The sequence below is a fragment of the Piliocolobus tephrosceles genome, chromosome 3 (genome assembly GCF_002776525.5).
Source record: "Piliocolobus tephrosceles isolate RC106 chromosome 3, ASM277652v3, whole genome shotgun sequence".
Taxonomy (NCBI): Eukaryota; Metazoa; Chordata; class Mammalia; order Primates; family Cercopithecidae; genus Piliocolobus; species Piliocolobus tephrosceles.
Genome location: NC_045436.1, coordinates 48425092 through 48437371, shown reverse-complemented (window position 1 = coordinate 48437371; position 12280 = coordinate 48425092).

Sequence of the window (12280 nt, the reverse complement as noted above, 5' to 3'; positions counted from 1 at the left end):
ATTCCCTATTTAATAAATGGTGCTGGGAAAATTGGCTAGCCATAAGTAGAAAGCTGAAACTGGATCCTTTCCTTACTCCTTATATGAAGATTAATTCAAGATGGATTAGAGACTTAAATGTTAGACCTATTACCATAAAAACCCTAGAAGAAAATCTAGGTAGTACCATTCAGGACATAGGCATGGGCAAGGACTTCATGTCTAAAACACCAAAAGCAACGGCAGCAAAAGCCAAAATTGAGAAATGGGATCTAATTAAACTAAAGAGCTTCTGCACAGCAAAAGAAACTACCATCAGAGTGAACAGAAAAGCATTTTAGAAATAAGAATCCCAACGTTAATATTTATCTTGCACTAAACTAAACATGAATCTAGACTTAGGGATGGTTCACTGCTTGTATAATTAAGATAATGTTACAGAACTATGGAATCATGAGTCTGCAAATGAAAAGAAATGGAGATACTGAATCAAATTTAGACTTAATGAGCCTTTTCAGACTTCATCATGTTAACATATTCCATTATTATAAATATTTGTAATGGTTATAAGTGAGATGATATACAACATATTGGTGACTGCTCTTTGGACCAAGTAGCTTGTAATTTCTCAGTTATTTTGAGGAAGTTTATCATATAGATGACATGTACTCCATGTCTTGGGGCACCTGTAGATGATTTTTTATTGGAACATGAATCACCATATAATGTTTGAATAGCTGAAGGTTGCCTCTCCATTATCAGAGCTGTCAAAATCCATTTTTTTACACAACAGATTAAAAGCAATAAAAAGTAACTCTTTTAATTTGCATTGTTATTTCTATTATTCTGATATAGTTCTTATTCTGCGTAGAAAATGAAATCTGTTAGAATTTTTTTTCTGTCTCTGCAAAGGAGAGTCTATCATTCAAGCAGTCAAAATTACTCTGGTTATTTTTTCTGAGATAGGGTCATAACTTTCATTTCGACCTCTGAAATTATACATCCATTATAGTGAAAGTGTTAGATAGGCTACCATTCAGAGATACTAAAACGGTCAATAAACAATCTCATTTTGGAAATGACCACAGAAAGCAAATGGTAAATCATCTCATATGTCAACTGGCTTCAGTGTGTTCCAGAGAATAATTTAACATTCACTCCTGCAAGAACATGATTGTTATAAAAGTGGTGTCAAAAGGACAGCAGTGTCTCCACTGTGACTACTTCCACCTGGTTGGATAAGTTTGTGTCCAAGATGTTAGGCACCAAGGCTGATTTTTAGTCCATAACACGTATTAATGCACAGTACATCCAAGGCCTGTGCTAGGAACTGAGAACACAAAGAAGAATACAAGATAATCTTTCTCCAAGGAAATCACAGACTTCTGGACAAGAGAAGAATGCAAAATTGTAATTGCAATGCAGTCATGTTAAGGTTATAATGGATATATACACAATCTTTTTAGAAAGCAAGGAGAAAGAGCTTCCAACATAGAGTTGTAAAGAATAACTTGTAAAAGAAGGAGGCTTAGATAATAAAGATTACCTTTCCCCTCCAGCCCACACTGCATGGTCTATGTTCCCAGTCAGTAGCAGAATCAGGACTGGACCCTAGATCTTCTCATGCTTCCCAGAGAACTTTCCACTAACAGCCACACCTCTTGGGAGAGATTACCCTTTTTTACAGTGGTCTACGTGAATATCGGACCCTATAGTAGATTCTCTTTATTTGTAAGTTACAAAAAACACATTTGAGCTGTGTGTGTGTGTGCACGCACCCATGTGTGGATGCATCTATGAGAGAGAAACAGAAAGAGAGAGAGAAGGTGGGGATTCTTACTACTTACTAGTGAGTGAGCACAGAATGGGGGAACTGAATCTATTACCTCAGTTAGTCTTAATTTCCTCTGAGGGATGCTTGAAGACATTCTCTAGGCACAGAGATGAATGCTACTTTTGAGCTCCTACTTCAACTTCAGTTGAATGTACTACAATGTATCCATGGCCCACGTTATACACAATTTGTATATAGATACATGTCCACCTACATATAGCACAACTGAACTGAATTCAACTTTACTAGTTGACATAGGTTTTCTTTTGTAGATGTTTAATTAAATGGTGTTAAGTTCCTCCCTTCCCATATTTTGGAGCCAATGATTTTCTTCAGATTTCAGATACATCCCAAAGCCCCCTTGAAGACGTTGTCACCAGTGGGCATTGTGCCTGTCATACCTAGGTGCTTCTCATGTGAACGTCTAGCCATGCTTAGAGTAAGTTAAAAATACTTACACTTTTATATGCTCTTTTATGTATACTGTATAATACTACATATATACATTTGTACCTATACGTAAGATCAGTGTTTTGATTAGCTATTGCCACAACAATGCTCTCTAGAAAAGCACCACAACATTTCAGTAGCACACAGCAATAGGCTTTTATTCTTCCCTCATGAGTTTGCTGGTCAGCTGGTGCTTCTCTGCTTTAGACTGTAGCGCAGCTTGGTGGCTCTGCTCAATGTACTTCTCAGTCTTCTGGAACTGTGAGCTACCTGGGGCATTTGCTTCTCATGACGCTGGCAGAGGTGCAAGAGGGCAAATAGAACTTATGAGATCTCTTACGACCTAAGCTTGGAGCTGGCGGAGTCCCTTTTCTCTATATGTCATTAGCCAAAGCAAGGCGCACAGCTAAGCCCAAAGTCAAAAGGCAGGGCAGTGCACTCTTCACAGCGAGACTCTGGCAAGAGCATGAATGTGGATGGGGTGAAAAATTGGGATCAATAATTTATCTACTGAGTTACCCCCCTTCCCTATACACACATTTGCCATGCTTAATAAATGGTTTAAAATATTTCTGAGATATTATGGACTTAGCAGTTGACCTGAAAACCTGTACCCTGTACAAGATATGACTCAGCTGTACCTATAGCAGCTGGTGAGCCATGTGCCCATGATACCAAGTCACCTAGGTGAACTTCCAGCGTTGGAGATTTTTTTCTCTAGGCCTTAAATAACAACACTCACTTGAGCATTAATTACACTTGGTTCAAAAGCTGAATTTATGAAAACTAGGATATTGCCGGGCGCAGTGGCACATGCCTGTAATCCCAGCACTTTGGGAGGCCAAGGCGGGCAGATCACCTGAGGTCAGGAGTTCAAGACCAGCCTGGCCAACATAGTGAAATCCCGTCTCTACTAAAAATACAAAAAATTAGCCGGGCATGGCAGCGGGCTCCTGTAATCCCAGTTACTAGGGAGCCTGAGGCAGGAGAATCGCCTGAACCCGGGAGGCGGAGGTTGTGGTGAGCCGAGATCGCGCCACTGCACTTCAGCCTGGGCAACAAGAGCAAAACTCCATCTTAAAAAAAAAAAAAGAAAAAGAAAAAGAAAACTAGGATATTCATCTTAATTTAAAGGAAAGTGCTACTGAAGACATGGTTTTCAAGAGAGACGCTACCTCCACCAGCTCATTGCCTTGAGGGATTCCAATGACGATTTCATTTGTATTAGACATCAGGTGTTTTGTCTGTAATGAGTCAGCCTTCTTTATAAGGCTTTCTCTTATTATTAGTTAATCCTTCATGCCTTGATCAATTATCACCTGTTACATTCAGAAGAGTAGCTTATATACTCACTTTATAGTGGGTGTCTTTTATAAAGTTTTGATTATGCATTTATTTTCATTATACATACACTATATGTTTGTCGCAAAAATTAGAAAACAGAGATAAGCAAAAGAGAGATGAGCATTCTGTATTTTACAAACATTAATTCAAACATTCCCCACAACAACCCTGAAAGGTAGAGATTTTTTGGTCCATTTGACAGAAGAGGAAATTGAGGAACAGTGAGATCAAGGAGTTCACCTAAGTTGACATAGTTGGTAAATGGCTGTCAGGATCTGCTGGCTCTGTAGCCAGTGCCTACGTTTCAGTTTGCCCTCTTGCACCTCTGCCAGCATTACAAGAGGCAAATTCCCCAGCTAGCTCATGGCCCCAGGAGAAGACTGAGTACATTGAGCAGAGCCAGCCAACTGCCCTATGGTTGGCTAAATAGTGTTTTTACACTTTGGACAAGCCCTTTATTTGGAACTCCACGGTGTCTTTGCTTCTATCAGTTTTAAATGAACACAAATAATAAATGTATTTTCAGTATAAAAATTTAAACAATTTAGAAATATTTCGAGTAAAAAGTGAAAGTTCTTCCTCAAAACTTTTATGTCTCATTCAACTTTTCTTCTCAGAAGTAACTGTTATTATCAATTTCGTGTGTATTTTCCTAGACCTTTTCTTGTGATTTATAAATACAGTTTATGTGGATATGTTTCTACTTGTATGTGAGAGTGTTTGTACATTTTACAGCAGAGGAATCATATTATACCTGTTTTTTTTTACAATTTGCATTTTTTACCTAACGTCATATTTTGGAGATGTTTCTGTGGTAAACTCTAGTTGACTTCAGCAGTCATTTCCCCATTTTTTACTGACAGAGGAATTGCTATTTGGGCATATGCTACCCAAAATAAAGTTACATTTCCTGCTTTCCCTAACAGCTAGCTGTGGCCACTTGACTAAAGGCTGGTCAAAAAATGTGCATAAAAGTGTCTGAGACATCTCCCAGTTCCCTTCTTTAAGTAACAGCTGGTGTGTACTGTTTGAGTCTCTCTTTCTTTGTCCCTTCCTCTATCCTTCTGTCTGTAATGTGGATGACACCATCATCAACCACAGTGCTGGGACCAGGCACACTGAGCAGTGAGACACAAAAGCCCAAGCGTTAATACCATGGAGTGCCATACTAGCTCTGGTTCACTTTCCTCTGCTTGACAAAGACATGCATCTGAATTTTACTGAAGCCACTATTATTTTGAAGTTTTTTGTGACTGCAACTGGTAATATTTCTAGAATTGCAGCAAATAGCAGAACCAGATCACGTTGACTGACTTGACAGAAGTAGTTAGGTGGTGAAGAGCAAAGGATCAGATATTATTGGCTAGAAACTACATGGGCCTTATTTGGTTCATCAGTCCCTACTCTGCCTTGAAAGGCAGACCGCAAACTGATAGAGGCTACAGGGTTGAAGGAAAAGGAAGAGAAACTGGATGATGTTAACAGAAGTGCTTCTTGCTGTCTGTAGCAAAGTCTCATGCAAGAGAGGTGAACACAGGCCAGAAAATCTAGGGAAAAGCTGGAAAAGAATATAGCTCTATGAAAAACAGCCTTTTCTGCCTGGTATCTGCAATCTTAGTTGTCTGAGTGGTTACCTAGAATCCTGCATAAGGAAAAAAAAAAAAAAAAACCCTTCTGTACCAACTCCAAATGAAGGACTTGTAAACATTGATTCTGCAATGGCAGCCTTAGCAGGAGATAACTGTGCTCCAAGTCTTTTTAAATCACCTCCTGCTAAGAATTTTCTGTTAGATGATGGAAGCCAGCCCAGGGGCGAAAGATCCAGATTAAACTGGTTGTTTCAGAAGACCTCAAGGTAGCCAGTACCAAACTGAGAAAAAGGGAAAGGCAGAGTGCTGATAGTGAGAATGAACACATGAAAGCCTTCAGGCAATATAGCTTAGTCTGGAGCCGGATTGCCAGCATTAAGCCCACTCACTGTGCAACCTTGGGAAATTGCTTAATCTCTCCATTCCTCACAGATCTGTTGAGCTCCTATTATATTGCCAGGCACTGTTCTTGGACTGGGGACAACATTGCAAACATAACAAAACAGAAAAATAAAAACAAGGTCCTTGCTGTCCAGAGTTTTGAGTTCTAGTGAGAAGAGAGAGAATTATCAAGAAAACAAATTTAAAAGACAATTTTAATGGCAAGATAATTTCAGATAGTAGAAAGTGGAAAGAAACTGAAGCAGGGTGATAGAGAGAGGGTTACCAGTAGTCGTAATATCCAAAGAAAAGTTCTGATTCTACATTGTTTCTAAAACCCATCTGCTTTAATGACTGCTGGGGTCTAAGAGGGCCTAAGACATTATCACTCTCCTCCATACTTGAGTTCAGAAGCAACTGAAAGATAAGGCAAAGAGGTCACGACTGATTGCACTCAGAATATAAGATCTATTACTGAATGTTTTAGTTGGGGCTACTACAACTGTGTAGCTTAAAAACAACAGAATCTATTTCTCACAGTTCTGGAGGCTGAAGTTCAAGATCAAGTGGCCAGAATGGTTAGGCTCTGGTGAAGTTCCTCTTGCCGGATGCAGATTGCTAACTTTTTGTTGTATACTCTTGTGACAACAAGAGAGCAGAGAGGAGAAGCAAGCTCTCTTGTAACTCTATCTTTATTTTTTTGAGACAGGGTCTCACTCTGTCACCCAGGCTCAAGTGCAGAGGTGTGATCACAGTTCGTTGCAACCTCAACCTCCTTGGCTCAAGCAATCCTCCCACCTCAGCTTCTCGAGTACAAGTGCAAGTGCTACCATGGCGGGCTAATTTTTTTTTTTTTTGTATTTTTTGTAGAGACAGAGGATTTTGCCATGTTGCCCAGGCTGGTTTTGAACTCACGGGCTCAAGTGATCCACCTGTCTCAGTCTCCCAAAGTGCTGGGATTACAAGCAGGAGCCACCACACCCAGCCTCTTGTGATTCTTGAAAGGGCACTAATCCCTTTCATGAGGGCTCCAACCTTATGGTATCATCTAATTCTAATTCCCTTCCGAAGGCCCAACCTCTTACTACTATCACCTTGGGGGATAATGTTTCAACATCCGAATCCTGGGGGACATAGACATTCAGTGTTTAATCTTGAGAAAAGCAAAATTTAAGTATATGACTTGGTCCCTTGCAAAAAATGAACTTCAGAATACTAAATCTCAGAATTAGAGAACTTTCCCATCCAGTCCTTAGTGGTATTGCTTTGTTACTTTTTTTAAATAAAAAAAACTAAAGTTTAGCCACTCATCTAACAATAAAGCACAAAGCAGGTTAAAATCTGATGAAAAACACCCTTCACCACACAACTATGAATGATATTTTTAGTATCTTCAGAAATCTAATTTATAAATATTTCCTTGTCTTTTAACTTCATAACAGGCAAAATAACTCATTTGGTGCCTTGTACTTTCAAAATTTTATGTCACCAGCTCAAAGCTTCTTAGTCTTTCAAGTTTTCTCCATTGAACATGCTCATGTCTGCTGGTTTTATTTTAATTTCAGTCAAAGATTAATAAAAGTTTTAAATATAAAAAGTTAATTCTACAATATCAATTTACACTTACATATGGAAGTAGGAATATCACAAAAGGGATAATATCATAGAACTTTGAAGTACACACTCCTATGAAAAGGAAGATTACAATGCTCACTTTAAAGTGGGTTTTTGGCTGGCCATGGTGGTTCACACCTGTAATCCCAGCACTTTGGGAGGCCAAGGCAGGAGAATCGCTTGAGGCCAAGAGTTTGAGATGAACCTGGGCAACATAACAAGACCCTGTCTCCTAGAAACAAAACAAAACAAAACAAACAAACAAAAAAAAAACAGGTGTAGTGACAAGAACCTGTAGTCCTAGCTGATCAGGAGGCTGAGGTGGGAGAATCCCTTTAACCCAGGTGTTCCAGGCTACAGTGAGCAGTAATCACATTACTGTACTCCAGCCCTGGCAACAGTAAGACCTTGTCTCTAAAAAAAAAAAATGTATTTCTGATTCCTTCCAGTGAACCCAATGTAGAGATGGGAAAGTCTAGTCCTGGGTCTTTGCTGCTCCATTCTGATACATCCTAAGCCCAAGTTTATGTTTCTACTGAGGATAGATGAGTTTGGCAGTGTGCCAGAATTACACATTAGGTACATTGGTGTAGAATGTAAATTTGATTCTTTCTCTCTCTCTCAACATTTTAGGTACTTGAAAATACAGGGCATTATTGATTCTCTCTCTTTCCCTCAGCGCAGCCTGCAATGTACATTAATATCAGGCCTGAAACTATGGCATAGAGCATTTTATTATCCTGGAATGTCAAACTTTCCTAGGAAGAGAATTTTTCTTAAGGAGAATTTCCACAATCCAGGTACATGTACAGACATTCCCTTTCCTGGGAATTTTTCACACTCAGTTCTTGTTCTGTTTTCTCTGACATTATAGGAGAAAATTGATGGAACAGAATAAATTAAGAGCCCTGGTGCTTTATCATCTTAACCGCTCAGTTCATTTCATTGAAACCTTGGGGAAGCCAGGAGGTGCTCATGGATAACTCCCTTAGAGAAAAGGACTTTTTTGTTTGTTTGTTTTTGTTTACTTTTATGTTCAATTTACCATAAAGAATCTCATACTGTTATAGTGCTGAATAAATAATAAACCCAATAGCAAATATAGTAATTAAGGTTTTGGGGGAAATGACAGCTTTACACTTTAGAAATTAAACTGTAATATTGTATCTCAAAATATCTATAAAACTGACAAAACTGGTCCATTTGATTAGCAGGAAGTAAACTAAAAATTTCTAGATTTCATTAAACCCCCTAGAATGTAGCATTGAAACAAGTACTTAGGAAAGTTGTAGGAATTCTCTTTTTGGAGTTGTCTGAAGAAGGATTTCTTTCTTTTAGGAGGATAAGGACTGAACATTAGACAGAATGTTTTCTCAATGTCTGTTGCAACCTCAGAGTATGTGTGTGAATGCACGCACATGCTATTTTCTCTAATTATAGAACAGAATTTCTCTAATTCTCTTGAATTAACAATGCTGGCATAACGGAGTCTTTTTACCTGACTTGTGATGCAAAGCTATATTAAGGTTAAAATAACAATTTTGTAGATGAGTAGTGAAACAGCAATATCCGTGCTTCAGATTCAAAGAATTTGAGTTTCCTGTACACTTTATTTTTTTTTTTCCATGTGAGAGGTACATTGAGAAGACCAAGTTTTGAAAGAATTTTAGTGCAAAAGAGTGGGTGCCACTTCTCAATTGCTAAAAATTATCAGCTAAGATTCCCACTTTTCCTTCACATACTGTCCTTAGCTTAAAGAAGACAAGTTCTTTAGGGTTAGTGGAGGAGTGGGAGGTGGGTAGGATGGAGACACAGCCAAGCTTGAAATGGTGCTGACAAGGGACAGGGCAGGTGGGATCCATGTGAATGCTAGTTTATGTTCTCCAACTGCTTCTTAATGTCAAGTTCAATATTGTTCATGTTGAATGATGTATTTTTGCTACAGTGGAGGTATTCCTGCAAAGCTGAGTATGACTAGAATATGTACTCCTCCCACCCAGAATGCTGGCTCTTCATTTGACTAACACCTGATCATTCTTCAGGTCTAAGCTCAATGCAACTTTCTCTAGGAAAGCTTATGTGTCTCCTAAATCTAAATTAGGATACCATTACATTTTTCTCTCTTAGGACCCTGTTTCTTTCCTTCAGAGAAATATATGTATAGAAATATATGTAAATGTAGAAGAATATAATGCATTATTATATATTAAGATCTCTTATTTGTTAAAAGTTTCTCTCCCACGTTCGACCACATGCTCTAGCTGGGCAAGCACCATATCTCAAGAGCATAGCACCTGGTAGTTGATTGATAGACAGTCAATCAGTATTTCCTGAGTTAATAAATCTGTAAATATGTTCTCACTTTCTCTCCTGGAATTTGTGAGATTCTTTGACTTCATTTCTAATCAACTTTCTATTGGCATTATTCCTTAACAATTTAGGTTGCGTTTTGTACTTTGTTCATTGTCAAGGGAATTTAATATTTAAAGGAGTTCAATAGTGATTTGTTTTGTAAATAAAGGGTCATTTGATTGTATAAATATTCTGTATTCTTTTGAAGGCAAAATTTATTTTCTCACAAATACTCTCTGGTGTTTGGGCTTTACACTGCTAGGACAGTGTCCTTTCACAACTGCTTAAACCCATTCCTATTTCCATACAGGCGCTTTCACCTTATGTCACTCCCACAACACGATTTAATGAGATTTGGGGAGATTCGTTTCCTGATTTGTTTCCTTTTTGCTTCTGGATGGCCACAGACAGAAATCTGGTTCAGGGCAACCTCTAGATAAGCAATAGCTATCAGGCCAGAGCCCTCCAGCTGCTGCTCAATCCGTATGCAATACCGTGCTGCAGGGGAAGGATTAGACAGATTAATTAGTACTCATTACTGTGGAGCCAGAAGATCTCCTCTTAGTATGACAAAACATAATAAAAGCCATCACACAGTGGGCTCAACTGGTCAGAAAGATGGGGCTTCACACCTCAGATGCACATACTCTAGCGTTCCCTATCCTGGGAAACAAAACTAAGCTAAATAAATAAACCAAGAAACCTTTACTTGGCTCTCTTGTTACCTCTGGTAACCATCCCATTAGTTTTTTTTCCTTTTATTCACAGCACCTCAAATAATTTTCTATCTATTTGGAACGCATTCTTCTCCAAGTAACAGACTGTCTGATCATTGTGTAAACTGGAGATGATTTTTCTCACCTAACAAGAAATCTGGAGGTGGTTGTTTGCTGATGTTTATTCAGTGGCTCACAAAGTGAGGTCTTTGAGTTGGTGTCTCTGATTCTCATGGTTCTTTCCACATGGCTGTCAGAGCACAAGCAATTCCTAGCAGCTTATTCTCACACACCCATGTTCAAATTCAGATAGCGGAAGAAACAAGCAGAGAGCTTACACCTCATTTTCTTCCCCTTTAACCAGGAATAAGGAACATCTTTCAAAGGAGTCCCCGTTTCCTTTGCCTTCTCTTACGTTTCATTGGCAAGAACTGGGTTTCATGGCTACCCCAGCTAAAAAATAATAAGTAATAGATTTTCCAACCCTTCTGTCTGTAGGTGACAGAGAATGGATAAGGGAATTGGAGATGTTTTTTGAATAGGTACAAAAAGGTCTGCAATAGATTCTGATCTGGAACTCGGCTTAGTCTTTTGCAATCTCATTTATTATAGTATCAAAACTGCATTCTTGGTGGTGACATTCTCCTCAAACTTTAATATATCCCTTTTCTCTGTTTGGTGCCATACTCCTCATCTGAATATCCTAAAAATGAATGACACGCAATGAGCAAATCACACATGTGTATGGTACATTAAGCAGATAAGCAGAACATGTGATATTTTCAAAAGACTACATCTTTCTTTTTTTTTCAAATACTTTTCTCCCCATTCCCCCATTAGAGTGTTGTTTTTCTTTTTCATGGACCTTTCTCAGGTACTGCAATTCCTAGAGTAATAAATGTAGATGTTTACACCATGCTACAGTATTTTTTTATTTATATAGATAAAGCAAGAATCAGTAATTTCTTAATTTGGGATATTCAAGGGAATCATTGTGGTGAGTTTTTTATATGTATTATTCTTTGAAAAGGTGATATGAGATAGAAAGTCCCCAACTTTTCTAAAATACACATTTTAATAAAAATCTGCCCATGCTAGAAATGTTATCATATACTAGTAACTCTTCACTCAATCGCAGTCCTTCGGGGTTTATTCATCAACTCATAGCACATAATCTATTACTGACTTTCTACTCGTGGTACCTGAAGTCACCCAGTGCTGCTGAAGGGCAAGTGGATTCACATTCACTTCACTAAGAATGAAAAGAAAAAAAATGGACAGATGTTCTTGGTAATGGTTGGCATTTCAGTATGTAATGTATAGAGTTACCTAATATGTTAGCCTTTCACATGAAAGAAAGAAAGTAGAATCCATAAAATATTCCTATAATTGTAACTAGTTGAAGAAATTGATTGACCTGAACTACTTAAAGTTTTCTCATCTATGCATAATTAATAATAAATGCATTCTGAAAGCTGAGCAATGTTTTTTGAAATTCATTCATTTATTTGGTAGTCTTCTTTTGACCTCTTTGAAAATGTCCTGCAGCTCTGCTGTTTTGTTTGCTTCTTTGATTGGGCACGAGCAATCACTCATGCATAGAAATTCCTACTAACTTACTCAGTGACACTTTCTCTTTTGCATACAAGTGTTCTCTCTAATTTTTTACTGTCATCAAATGTCCATGCTATATCATCTACAAATATGAAGACTGTGCTCATTTAAACAGAGTTTAGTGTTCAAATAAAATACACAGCAAAGTTTATCTGACACATATTTAATGATGTGCATAATTGTTATTGTGCTGCATGGTAATTGGGCATAAATGCTAAACCACTCATGTCATAGCAATGGAAAATGTATTTATACAGACAGACCCAACATTTTCATATTCAACAGTGTGAAGTAACTGGAAGTGGGGGAAATGAGAATGGGGATGTAGCTCGACTGGTTTATTTACCTATTACCTTCTAGCTCTATCAGCTCCAACCTAAGAAGAGGTATCTGGAATCTCCAGGTTT